Below are 14,423 nucleotides of genomic sequence, written 5' to 3'. Positions count from 1 at the left end.
CATTTTTTTTCTTTTTCTTCTCTCTGAAAATGGTCTCCCCTACCAGTAATAATAATAACTGTGGTATTTATTAAGTGCATACTATCTGTTCCTTCCACCTTGCCTTTGCACGGTGGAAAATGCCATTACTAAAATACTATTATCATTATTATTATTATGTGCCAAGCACTGTACTGAAAAGCAGCGTGGCTTAATGGAAAGAGCACAGGCTTGGGGGTCAGAGGTTGTGGGTTCAAATCCCAGCTCCACCACTGGTCAGCTGGGTGACTTTGGGCAAGTCACTTCACTTCTTTGTGCCTCAGTTACCTCATCTACAAAACGGAGATTAAGACTGTGAGCCCCACGTGGGACAACCTAATTACCTTGTTTCTACCCCAGCGCTTAGAACAGTGCTTGGCACATAGTAAGTGCTTAACAAATGCCATTATTATTATTATTATTATTAAGTGCTGGGGTAGATACAAGATAATTAAGTCCTGCATGGGACTTACAGTGTAATTAAGAGGGAGAACAGGTATTGAATCCCCATTTTGCAGAAGAGGAAACTGAGGCACAGATAAGGTAAGTGACTTGCTCATGGTCACACAGCAGGAATGTGGCAGAGCTGGGATTAGAACCCAGGTCCTCTTACTCCCAGGCCTGTGCTCTTTCCACTAGGACACTAGACTGTATGTTTCTTGAGGGCAGGGATCGTGTCTTCTAACTATTGTATTTACTCTCTTAAGGGCTTAGTACAGTGCTCAGTACAAAGTAAGTGCTCAGAAAGAGTGGCCCAATGGAAAGAGCACGGGCTTTGGAGTCAGAGGTCATGGGTTCAAATCCCTCCTCCGCCAATTGTCAACTGTGTGACTTTGGGCAAGTTATTTAACCTCTCTGTGCCTCCGTTACCTCATCTGTAAAATGGGGATTAAGACTGTGAGTTCCACGTGGGACAACCTGATCACCTTGTATCCTCCTCAGCACTTAGAACAGTGCTTTGCACATAGGAAGTGCTTAACAATGCCATTGTTATTTTCTTTTTTTGAGAAGCAGCATGGCTCAGTGGAAAGAGCACAGGCTTTGGAGTCAGAGGTCATGGGTTCAAATCCCGGCTCTGTCAGCTGTATGACTTTGGGCAAGTCACTTAGCTTCTCTTTGCCTCAGTTACCTCATCTGTAAAATGGGGATTAAAACTGTGAGCCCCCCCGTGGGACAACCTGAGCACCTTGTAACCTCCCCAGAGCTTAGAAAAGCGTTTTGCACACAGTAAGCGCTTAATAAATACCATCGTCATTATTATTATTAAAATATTTTTGACTGGTTGACTCAGGGCAGGCGAGTGACACAGTAGCAGGTACCCAAGAGCCCCAAGAACCAGACTAGCATTCCTACTGTCACTAGTTTCTCCTCTTAAGTGCCTGTTTTTATGCAAGAGCCAGTGAGTGAGGGCAGGCAGGGGTGGGTCAACAGTTGTCTTCTACTTTGTTTAATAAAAAGGCAAACCCTTTGCCTTCTTCGGACTGTGATAGCCGAATTTTCTGACTCTGAAAGTTCTCATCTTTTGCGGATGTCATTTGAAAACCCACTCAGCCTCTAACTTGCATTTTGATTTCTGCCTTGGGGGTGAGCAGGGGCCTGAGCCTAGGTAGATAGAGATGGAGATGTTGAGCACTTACTGCGTGCTGAGCACTGTATTAAGCACTTGGGAGAGTACAATAGATGGAGGAGACACAATTCTTGCCCACAAAGACCTGGCAAATGCAACAATTTACACAGATGAGGAAGGAGTGCTCCAGTAATTGAGTATGTAAATCGATACCTACAAAAATGCAGTGCTGAGGTGGCACAGAAGAGCAGGGATCATTGATCCCTGATTGATATTGATATTCATTGATATTCACTGACCCACTGCTTACTCTATATTAGCACTAAGAGAAGATAGTTGCAGGGTGTCACTGGGGAGAAGAAAAATTTAATAGGGGAAAATTTCCTGGAGGAGGAGGAGGAAGTCCTTGAAGATGGGGAGATAATGGTATTTGTTAAGCATTTACTATGGGCCAAGCAGTGTTCTAAGATTTGGGGTAACAATAATAATAATAATGGCATTTGTTAAGCACTTACTATGTGCAAAGCACTGTTAATGATGGCATTTATTAAGCACTTACTATGTGCAAAGCACTGTTCTAAGCGCTGGGGAGTTTACAAGGTGATCAGGTTGTCCCACGGGGGGCTCACAGTCTTAATCCCCATTTTACAGATGAGTGAACTGAGGCCCAGAGAAGTGAAGTGACTTGCCCAAAGTCACACAGCTGACAAGTGGCGGAGCCGGGATTTGAACCGATGACCTCTGACTCCAAAGCCGGGGCTCTTTCCACTGATCCATGCTGTTGGGTAGGTACAAGTTAACCAGGTTGGACACAGTCCCCATCCCACATGGGGCTTACATTCTTAATCCACATTTTACAGATGAGATAACTGAAGCCCAGAGAAACGAAGTGACCTGCCCAAGGTCATGCAGCAGACAAGTGGCGGGGCCGGGATTAGAACCCAAGTCCTTCTGACTTCCAGGCCGGGCTCTATCCACTAAGCAATGCTGTTTCTTTCACTCAATGAATCAAAAGTATTTATTGAGCACCTACTGTGTGCAGAGCACTGTACTAAGCACTTGGGAAAGCACAATACAGAATGAGGATTGGGGAGGGGGTGGTCATTGGTCCAGTTTTACAGTGGACAGTCTGGTCTCCCACTGTCCCCTGTTTGGTATGGATTTGGTACAGGACTCCTTTATGACCAGTATGCTCATTTCTTCCAGCACAATCCTGGGCTAGCGGGGTAGAGACACAGGTGGCCTGAGGGATATCAGAGGGCAGTGCAACCAGCCAGAAGCCAGAGAAGCAGTGTGGCTCAGTGGAAAGAGCACGGGCTTGGGAGTCAGAGGTCATGGGTTCAAATCCTGGCTCTGCCAATTGTCAGCTGTGTGACTATGGGCAAGTTACTTGACTTCTCTGGGCCTCAGTTACCTCATCTGGAAAATGGGGATTTATTCATTCATTCAATCATATTTATTGAGCACTTACTGTATGCAGAGCACTGCACTAAGTGTTTGGGAAGTACAAGTTGGCAACATACAGACTGTGAGCCTCACTCACGTGGGACAACCTGATCACCTTATATCCTCCCCAGTGCTTAGTACAGTGCTTTGCACATAGTAAGCGTTCTAGACTGTGAGCCCACTTATGGGTAGGGACCGTCTCTATATGTTGCCAACTTGTACTTCCCAAGCGCTTAGTCCAGTGCTCTGCACACAGTAAGCGCTCAATAAACATGATTGATTGATTAACAAATGCCATTAGTAGTAGTAGTAGTACAGTGTTCTGCACACACTAAGTGCTTAATAAATACGACTGAATGACAGACATTAATATGTATCCTTGTACATAAGTGCTCTGGGGTGGGGACAGAGGGATAAATAGAGGGAGCGAATCAGGGCCACGGAGAAGGCAGTTTGAGAAGAGGAAAGGAGAGCTTAGGCAAGGAAGGCCTCTTGGAGATGTGCCTCCAGTAAGGCATTGAAGGGGGTTAGAGTAATAAAGCCTCTCAGGATCGCACCTGGAGAATTTCCAGTACACGACCAGTCTCAGCTACAGGAGGGAGAGTCAAGCAGAGGCATGCCCATTCCAGTCCTAGCTTGGTCAGTGGCTATCGAGTGGAAGGCAATCTGCTACAAATCAAAACTCACCTGTGCTGGGCAGCAGCGGCACGGGAGAGAATCGAGAGTGGAGACTCAAGCTTACTGGGCAGAAGAAGGTAATGGTAAACCACGTCTTTATTTTTACCAAGAAAACTCTGTGGTTATTCTACCAGAACGTTTGCAGATGGAGGTAGGGGTTCTGGGAGAGATGTGTCCATAGAGTTGCTAGGGGTTGGAGATGACTTGACAGCAGAAGGCAAGAGTAATAAAAATAATAACTAAGGTATTTAAGAGCTTGTTATATGCCAAGCACTGTTCTATGCACTGGGATAGATGCTAGTTAAGCAGCATGGGGCTCACACTCTTAATCCCCGTTTTACAGATGAGGTAACTGAGGCCCTTACTTACTATGTTCCAGGCACTGCACTAAACTCTGGAGTAGACACAAGCTAATCATGTTGGACACATGTCCCACATGAGGGTCACAGTCTTAATCCCCATTTTACAGATGGGGGAACTGAGGCACAGAGAAGTGAAGTGATTTGCCCAAGGTCACACAGGAGAAAAGTGGTAGAGCCAGGATTAGAACCTAGGTCCTTTTGACTTCTAGGCCTGGGCTCTATCCATCAGGTGATTCTGCTTTCCTTTTGGGAGCTAGAGGAGTCAGGTGAGCCATTTGGCCCCAGCTGCTGACTGAGTCACAAGGGCTCTGGCCTGTTCTGGTCCAGTTATTTAGGAATTGCCCAATGCCTGACCAGCTTGAAGCACTGAGGTAGCCAGAGGACCAGTAGAACCCTCAGTCATCCTTCATTTGCCCCCTCCTCCCCGCTGCCTTGTTAGCTTAGCTGCAGGCCTGGCTCAGGAGGTAAGCAGGCCCCAAGGGCAGTCAGGGAAGACCCCGACCTGGGCATCTACCCTGGAGGCAGATCCCGGTTGGGAGAGGCAGGACAGACTCAAATCACCAAGGGCCAAAGCTCAGAGACACGTTGAAAATAACTCAAACCCAACGGACAGAAGCAGTAACTGCTGGGTAAGTAGACAGCCAGCTGCCAGAGGGCTTCAAGGCTGTTGGAGAGAGGGAAAGCAGGAGGGGCGATTCTGGGAAGGCTCCATGGAGGAGGTGGGGGGCATGCAGTCTCTCCGGGCTCTGAGTCCCTCTTGGGAGGGAAAAGTGACTGTTTGGCCTCCCTGCCTTGCCCCAGGGACCCTAGATGTCTGGCGAAGCCAGTTTGGACAGGGGATATTACACATCCTGACATCTCGCGGATCTTCTCCAACAGTCCCATTTCCTTGTAACCTTTCCCAGTTCCGTAATGCCTAGCCAGTGCTCTATCCCTGGCAAAGAGAGCTCCCAGAAGGGCCTGGCAAACCAGCTTCCTTCAGCAGTCCAAAGGCCCCCACTCCGCTCTTCCTTACTCCCCTCTACAGCTACTCCCCATCCTCGTTGACACTCTTAATTATAATTGCGGTATTTGTTAAGCACTTACTATGTGCCAAACACTCCACTAAATGCTGGCGTAGATACAAGATCATCAGGTTGCACATAAGGCCCACAGTCGAAGAAATAAATCCACCAATTGTATTTACTGAGGGCTTACTTCATGCAGAGCACTGTACTAAGTACTTGTGAGAAAACAATACAACAGAATTAGCAGACATGTTCCCTGCCCTTAATGAGCTTAGAGGGGGAGACAGATAGTCTTAGAGGGGGAGACAGATATTAGCGTGAATTAATTAGTACTTTATAATATATAATTTAAAGATACGTTACATAAGTGCTGCGGGGTTGAGGATGGAGTGAATATTGAATGTCCACAAATCACAGATCCAAGTGCATAGACGATGCAGAAGGGAGTGCTAGCCGGTGAAAAGAAGGTTTAATTGGGGAAGGCCTCTTGGAGATGTGACCTTAATAATACTTTGAAGAGAATAATAATAACTGTAATATTTGTTAAGCACTTACTATGTGCCAGGCACTGTACTAAGCTCCGGGTTGGATACAAACAAATCGGGTTGGACACACAGGGCTCAGTCTCAATCTCTGTTTTACAGATGGGGTAACTGAGGCCCAGAGAAGTGAAGTGATTTGCCCCAAATCACACAGCAGATAAATGGTGGAGCTGGGATTAGAATCCAGGTTCATTGACTCCCAGACTTGGGCTCTTTCCACTAGGCCACTCTGCTTCTCTTCCACTCCGTGTTCTCCCTCCCACTTGGTTCTTGAGCCCTGGGTGGGATGGGGACAGTGTCTGACCTCATTGTCTTGGATTTACCCCAACTGTTAGCACAGCACTTGGCACACAGTAAGTGTTTCACAAATGCCATCGTTACTGTTATTAACTCTGAGTGGTCCGAGCAGAGTTTTTCCAAGTGAAGTCTGAGGGCCATGGGTGATCATGGAGGGGTGTCCTCACAAAATGGTCATTGCTGAGACTCCCAGAGTTTCTTGACTCTGTGGGGTGTTTGGAAGCCAAGTGAATTCCTTGGCCCAAGCTGTTGACTGGTCACAGAGACTCTGGCCTGTCCTGGTCCAGTCCCAGCCCTCCAAGCTCTTCATTAAGTGGGCAGTGCCAAAGCTAAGCTGCAGGGCTAAGATTTAATCAGCAGGTCCTGCTGCACAAAACCACAGTAATGGTCACAGCTTGGGGGGTGGGTGGGACCTGGCGGTGGCCCCGTCTTCACCACTTCTGGAGGGGAGAGTCCCTGGGAATCTTTGGCTCTGCCCATCGAACAATCTATCAGTGGTATTTATTGAGCTCTTACTGTGGGCATAGCCCATTGCTAAATGCTTGGGAGAGTACAATACATCAGAGTTGGTAGATGTGATCCCTGCCCACAAGGAACTTACAGTCTTCAGGGCCCACCCCTTGACCCCATAAACCAAGCAGAGTGAAGTATGGACTGGAAAAGGGAACGACGGGAAGCAGGGAGGTCAGTGAGGAGGCTGATGCAGCAGTCAAGGTGGGATAGGATAAGTGCTTGGATCAGCCTGGTACCAGTTTGGCTGGAGGGGAAAGGGCAGATTTTATCAGCATTGTGAAGGTAGAACCCACAGGATTTGGTGACAGAGTGAATGTGGGTCGAATGAGAGAGATCATCATCATCAATAGTATTTGTTGAGCGCTTACTACGTGCAGAGCACTGTACTAAGTGCTTGGGAAGTACAAATTGGCAACATATAGAGACAGTCCCTACCCAACAGTGGGCTCACAGTCTAAAAGGGGGAAACAGAGAACAAAACCAAACATACTAACAAAATAAAATAAATAGAATAGATATGTACAAGTAGAATAAATAAATAAACAGAGTAATAAATATGTACAAACATATATACATATATACAGGTGCTGTGGGGAAGGGAAGGAGGTAAGATGGGGGGACGGAGAGGGGGACGAGGGGGAGAGGAAAGAAGGGGCTCATTCTGGGAAGGCCTCCTGAGATGAGTCAAGGATAATGCCAAGATTATGTGTTTATCAGTCAATCATATTTATTGAGTGCTTATGGTATGCAGTATATTGTATTAAGCTTTTGGGAGAGTATAATATAACAATATAGCAGACACATTCCCTGCCTAGAAGAAACTTAAAGTCTAGAGGGGGACAGGAAGGATGGTGATGCTGTCTACAGTGATGGGAAAGTAATGGGGAGGACAGGGTTTGGGTGGGAAGATGAGGAGTTCCGTTTTGGACATGCTAAATTTGAGGTGTCGGGCCTTCTAGGTAGAGATGGCAGATCTTCTAGACTGTGAGCCCCTTGTTGGGTAGGGACCGTCTCTATATGTTGCCAACTTGTACTTCCCAAGTGCTTAGTACAGTGCTCTGCACACAGTAAGCGCTCAATAAATAAGAATGAATGAAAGAATCTTCACTGTCCCCATCTTCAAAGCCTTTATACAATTGCATCTCTTCCTGAAGGCTTTCCCTGATTTATTCATTTCCCCACTCCCAGGGGCTATTACTACTACAGCACTTCCATGTCACCTAGACACTTGGATGCCACCCTGGGAGCACTTATTAAACACTGTTGCCTCCCACTTCCCGTAATTTATTTTAGTGTCTGTCTAATAATAATCATAATAATAATAGTGGTATTTAAGTGTTTACTATGTGCAAAGCACTGTTCTAAGCGCTGGGGGGATACAAGGTGATCAGGTTGTCCCACTTGGGGCTCACAGTCTTAATCCCCATTTACAGATGAGATAACTGAGGCACAAAGAAGTTAAGTGGCTTGGCCAAGGTCACACAGCTGACAAGTGGCAGAGTGGGATTCGAACCCATGACCTCGGACTCCCAAGCCCGCACTCTTTCCACTGAGCCATGCCCCGACTAGCTCCTTGAGGGCAAAAATCGTGACTATAAACACAACTGTACTCTCCCAAGTACTTAGTTCTTTGTTCAGCACAGGGGAAGCACTCAAGATTGATAGATCGATCAATCAATCGTATTTATTAAGCGCTTACTGTGTGCAGAGCACTGTACTAAGTGCTTGGGAAGTACAAGTCAAATAATAATGGCATTTGTTAAGCGCTTACTATGTGCAAAGCACTGTTCTAAGCGCTGGGGGGAGGATACAAGGTGATCAGGTTGTCCCACGTGGGGCTCACAGTCAATCCCCATTTTACAGATGAGGGAACTGAGGCTCAGAGTAGTGAAGTGACTTGCCCAAGGTCACACAGCAGACATGTGGTGGAGTTGGGATTCGAACCCACAACCTCTGACTCCAAAGCCCGGGCTCGTTCCCACTGAGCCACGCTGCTTTTCTGATTGATGGACTGATTGATCGTACGGGGAAGACCCGAGCTGCCCCCTACATCTTTAGACAGTCCCATTCCCCAGGTCTCTCCCTCTAGACTGTAAAAACTGACTGTGGGTTTTATTCCTATTTTACAAATGAGGAAATTGAAGCCCAGAGAGGTTAAATGACTTGCCTGGAGTCTCACAGCAGGCTGGGAGCTGAGCTGGGACTAAAACTCTATTGTGTTGAGAAGTAGTGTGGCGAATTGGATGGAGCACGGACCTGGGAAACAAAAGGACCTGGGTTCTAATGTGACCCTGCCACTTGTCTAGGGTGACCTTGGGCAAATCACTTCACTTTTTGCCTCAGTTCCCTCACCTGTAAAATGAGGATTAAGACTGTGAGCCCCACATGGAGCAGGGACTGTGTCAACATGAGAACCTTGTATCTACCTCAGCACTTAGAACAGTGCTTGACACCTCATAAGCAATTAACAAATACCAACATTATTATCAGTATTACTTTCCCAAGTGCTAAGTACAATGTTCTGTACACAGTTTGGGCAAATCACTTCACTTTTTGCCTCAGTTCCCTCACCTGTAAAATGGGGATTAAGACTGTGAGCCCCACATGGAACAGGGATTATTTCAACCTGAGAACCTTGTATCTACCTCAGCACTTAGAACAGTGCTTGGCACCTCGTAAACAATTAACAAATACCAACATTATTATCAGTATTACTCTCCCAAGTGCTAAGTACAATGCTCTGTATACAGTTAACACTCAATTAATACCACTGATTGATCGATTGTCTTATGCTCTGTGCACAGTTAACACTCAATTAATACCACTGATTGATCGATTGTCTCTCCATCCCCCGGGGCTGTTTTTTTTTTTCCTCAAAGACCTGATTGATACTATCTTCATCTTAAGAGTTCCTTCAACCTGGGGGAGGGTTGGAGTGGAGCTGAAAAGTAGCATGGTCTAGTGGAGAAAGCATAGGCCTGGGAGTTAGAGGACTTGTGTTCTAATTCCTACTACCCCACTTGTCTGCTGTGTGACCTTGGTCAAGTCACTTCACTTCTCTGTGCCTCTTACCTCATCTGTAAAATGGCGATGAAGACTCTGAGCCTCATGTGGACTGTGTCCGACCTGATTATCTTGTATCTACCCCAACAGTGCCTGCACATAGTAAGCACTTAATAAATACCATTTAAAATGGCCCTCTTTCCAGGGGTTATAGAACAGGAAGATCCCAGCATGGGCTTTGCTTGAGAATTTTGGAAACAAGATGTTTTTGAAGATGGGGGCAGAGCAGAAGACATCCATGCACCCACTGAGGGACCCCAAATCCCACACTCCCAGAAAGTACCAAGTAGATGGCAATTTGGGATAATCTCTGAATTTTAGTTTACCCAGAACAAGCTGTATTTCTGTAACTCGACCGAATGGTTGAAGATTGACCTGGCATCAGCAATGATAATTCAAGTGTCCAGGTCTTCCCAAATCCCAATTCTAACTTCTGAGCACTCCATGATCCACTGGGCAGGAGGAAGCCCAGAGAGCTATTAGGTTGGAAGGCCACACCATCTGGATGATTGGTGGGATGTCAAGGCAAGGATCGGCATGAGAATCAAACTCACGGGGAAAAACCCCTGGAGATCCCCTAAGCCCAGATGGTTTCACTGCTTGTCTACTACTACTACCACCACCACTACTACTACTTCCTCAGCCCCACGGCACTTACGTACATATCCGTAATTTATATTAATGTCTGTCTCCCCCTGTAGAATATAACCTAGTTGCAGGCCAGAAACATGTCTACCAACTGTGCTATATTGTACTCTCCCAAGTGCACACAGAAAGCACTCAAAAAATATCACTTATTGATTGACTGACTGATCCCTACCCTAGGCTGATGAAAAATAGGTCACCTCCCCACACCTCAGAAAATGTGTCCTTGGGCCAGAACTCAAGGAAAGGGGTTTGGTCTCCCGTGATTTCAGCTCCTTCCTGGAATGCTGAAATGATGGAACATTTTTTATGACACTTTTTTTAAGGGCTGGGATAGTTACATCCCTGACCCACACGGTGCTCACAGTTAAAGAAGAGTCAATCAATCAAAGGTATTTATCGGGCTCTTACTGTGTAAAGAGAACTGTACTGAGCGCTTGGAAAAATACAATACAGTGGAGTTGGTTCATATGATCTCTGCCCTCAAGGAGCTTACAGACTGGGGCACAGAAAAGTGAAGTGACTTGTCCAAGCTCACAATGCAGAAATGTGACAGAGCCAGGATTGAAACCCAGGTCCTCTGAATTCTGGCCTCTTGTTCTTTCCACTAGGTCCCGCTGCTTCTCCCTTAAATTTGTGGAGCAGTCTTTGTCTTTTCAAAGAACTTTCGCATCAGTGATCTCATTTTATCCTCCTGTGGGGGTAGGGCGAAGCATGTATTTTTATCCCTATTTTGCAAATGAGGAAATCGAAGCCCAGAGAGGTTAAATGACTTGCCTGGAGTCTCACAGCAGGCTGGGAGCTGAGCTGGGACTAAAACCCCTCTCTTCTGACTTCACCTGTCTACATGTTTTGTTTCACCTGTCTACATGTTTTGTTTTATTGTCTGTCTCCCCCTTCTAGACTGTGATCCCGTTGTTGGGTAGGGACCGTCTCTATATGTTGCCTAGTTTCCAAGTGCTTAGTACAGTGTTTTGCACACAGTAAGCACTCAATAAATGTGACAATGAATGAAATGCTCTACCCTGCGTGGTGAAGGGAAGAAGCACTTTAACAGCAAACATGGGTTTTGTGGAGTGGATAATAAAATTGATGAGACTCCTGAGCTATTATAATCCCAGGCTGCAGTGAAACCACCTGGTTAGCAGTGTATTCATTCAATCGTATTTATTGAGCGCTTTCTGTGTGCAGAGCACTGTACTAAACACTTGGGAAGTACAAGTCGGCAACATATAGAGACTGTCCCTACCCAACAGCGGGCTCACAGTCTAGAAGGGGGAGACAGACAACAAAACATATTAACAAAATAAAATAGAATAGTAAATATGTACAAGCAAAATAAATAGAGTAATATAATAATGATGGCATTTATGCATGATGGGAGACTAGGGTTGACTCTCCCAGCATGGGATACCCTGGGCCAGAAAGGTCCCTTTCCTTGGGGACCAGACCAGTCCACCCAAGGGATGGGTGTCCAAGCAACTTGGGGCCCAGGGCCCCCTGAGACCCAGGGCTGTGGGAGCAACTTGCTGGCAGACGTCCTGAATGAGTTGCTAATTATTGAATTAATTGGAGGAAGAGTGATATACAGATGGTCTTAATTTCGAGCATGTGTGCTCCCCAAACTCACCCTGTCACAGAGAGGCCCGGGATTGCATCATACTGCATTAGGGCAGGAAAACAGTGATTCACCAGGAAAGAAAACAGTGGAAGCTTCTGGGGAGGAAGAGTGGAAAAAGAAGGGAAGAGCTGGAATATGAGGAGATTCAAATAATTGTAATAATGGGCTTTGTTAAGCAAAGACTCTGTGCCAAGGACTGGGGTAGAGACAAGATAATCACTTAGGACGCACTGTCCGTCCCACATGAGGTTCGTGGTCAAAAATCAGCAATGTGGCCCAGTGGATAGCGCACAGGCCTGGGAGTTGGAGGACCTGGGTTCTAAACCCTTCTCCACCCCTTGTTCACTGTGTGACCTTGGGCAAGTCACTTTAACTTCTCTGTGCCTCAGTTCCCTTATCTGTAAAATAGAAATTCAGACAGTGAGCCCCATGTGGGATGTGGACTTCGTTCAATTTGATTAACTTGTATCTACCTCCAGTACTTACTACAGTGTCTAGCACGTAGTAAGCACTTAACAAATGCCATTTAAAAAATGGGAATATGGAGAATAGGTATTTTATCCCCATTTTACGGATGAGGAAACAGAGGCCTAGAGAAGTGAACTGATTTGGCCAAGGCCACACAGCAGGCAAGCAGCAGAGCTAGGATCAGAATTTAGGTCTTCTGACTCCCAGCCCTGAGTTCTCTCCATTAGGCAACACTGGATGATTCAGTAGCTTGACTGCAGCATATCGCAGAGATCTATCGTCCCCAAGCTTCTCTGCCTCTTCTTTGAAAGTGTGGAAACACGGTAATCAGAGCCTTGCATTTGTCCTTTCTCTCTCTGACCATTCCCTCTGAATTGTTTTGCCTCTAGGCCTGCTCAATCACCTCATAACCATCTTAAGTGAACAAGAGTAACTCCTGTGACTAAGGTCCCTAGGAATGGTAGAATACCAAGGGATGAAGTGTGACGGGCCTTTAGGTCTGGACTCCATTTTGTCTGGCCCAGCTGCTATTTAGTCAAGGTGGGCACACCACAAATCCACCCCTGCTTTGTTCATCCTGCCAGGTGTCTGCCTTATCAGAGATTGGCACGTCAAGGTCTTGAGACAGGATGGAGCCTTTCCTCCCTTAGTAAGGTCAGGACCCCTGGCCGGCTTATCAGTGGTATTTGCCCACCTGACCTCCATAATGAGGAGAACCAGGCAGGGCCAGGCAATTAACCCAAGTAGAAATTTAGGGCCTCCTGTCTTGGAGTTTATATCCTGCTCTCTGATCACCAGCGAAGCTCAGATGCTGTACTGACTGTATATGAGGAAACTTTGCATTATTTGGAGCTGAGCTGGTTTTGGCTGGCCACCGTTCCCTACTAGCACTAGTAGAAATAGATATACCTGCTTGAACAACAGGCAGAGTCCGCAAAATTTTCTTTGACAAGTGCCTTATATCAAAAGTGAGAGGCAGAAAACAAAAAACTGTCACTTATAGTTGTTGCAACAGTTTTCCCGCTGTCAGCTTCCTGCCAGTGACTCCCAGGGACTGGGTTGGGAGCTGTTCCCACCAGTGGGGGAAAAGGCCAAGGTTTGGGAAAACTGGAGATTGGGTTTCTTCTAGACAGGATTCCAGAGTCAGCTGCAACACTCTTCTGGTACAGCTCAGGTCTGATGTAGAGCCCAGATCATCTTTCTCCTTAGAAGACAGGATTTGGTCAATTCTGGGCTAATTTGAAGCTTTGTGGGCAGAGACAGGGTTGGGGTATGAAGGGAGCAGTGGTCCCAGCTGTGAATAGGGGATCTCCACCCTATGGGAGCAGTTTCGTGTGGGCAACCCCCTCACCCACTTCCCCAAGCCCCCTCCTTCCACTGGGGCATGGCAGCTCTCTAACGGGAAAACCACCAACCAAGGTTAGTTCTCCAAAGGCAGGAATCCCTCACTGGGCATGCCCAGCTTCAGCACGGGTGATACCCACAGGTTTGTAGGAGTGCAAGACTATGTTTCTTTGTGCGAGCCTCCGGGTTGACTTGGGATCCTTGTGATTGACAGCTCCTGCCCAGGCGTGTTGGGAGCTCTGTGACACTGAGTTCAGCAGGGTGGAAGGGGGGACAGAGTTGGGACTGAAAGATCTGAAATGTTTTCTGTCAAGAAGTTTATTATGCTGGGGTCCTGATTCCTGTCCTGATTCCCAGAGCAATGCTAAGGAAGGACTGGTAGTTTATGATTCCATAGGCCCCAGCTCTGCCTCTGGGGACTATGGCCCGCTTCCCTGACTTCCCTGTCTCTTAAACATTCAGAACAAAGGAAGGATTTTCCATTTGAGGTGTCCTTCCAGAATAAGCCTGTATTCCCAGCAGGTAACCTCAGTTGCACATAGCTTTTCTATAGCCAATCAATTAATCAGTCAGTCCATCAATCAGTGACCTTTATGAAACATTTATTTTGTGCAGAGCACTAAACTAAGCATTTGGGATAGTACAGTAAAGCAAGTAGACACGCTCCCTGCCGGATTATAAACCAGGGAGACAGACATTCAAATAAATTACAGGGAGTCTAAAAATATATACAGATGTGCTCTGGGGTGGAGTAAGTACCTAAGTGCTTACAGGGTATGGACTCAAATACAAAGGTGACGGTAGGGAGGGAAATAGTTTGGGGAGATGAGAGATTAATCAGTAACGGCCTCC

The 14,423-nt window shown here is 46.6% G+C and overlaps 1 non-coding gene across 1 annotated transcript; it reads left to right on the top strand.

Moving 5' to 3' along the window:
- Positions 1-3,570: 3,570 nt before the first annotated feature.
- Positions 3,571-3,708, top strand: LOC119946262. The gene has a single exon (XR_005456368.1). It is a non-coding gene; the product is annotated as a small nucleolar RNA SNORA7 (small nucleolar RNA).
- Positions 3,709-14,423: the final 10,715 nt, after the last annotated feature.

This window comes from Tachyglossus aculeatus, chromosome 26 (assembly GCF_015852505.1).
Source record: "Tachyglossus aculeatus isolate mTacAcu1 chromosome 26, mTacAcu1.pri, whole genome shotgun sequence".
In the NCBI taxonomy this organism is placed as follows: Eukaryota; Metazoa; Chordata; class Mammalia; order Monotremata; family Tachyglossidae; genus Tachyglossus; species Tachyglossus aculeatus.
This window is presented reverse-complemented; position numbering and strand designations above follow the sequence as displayed.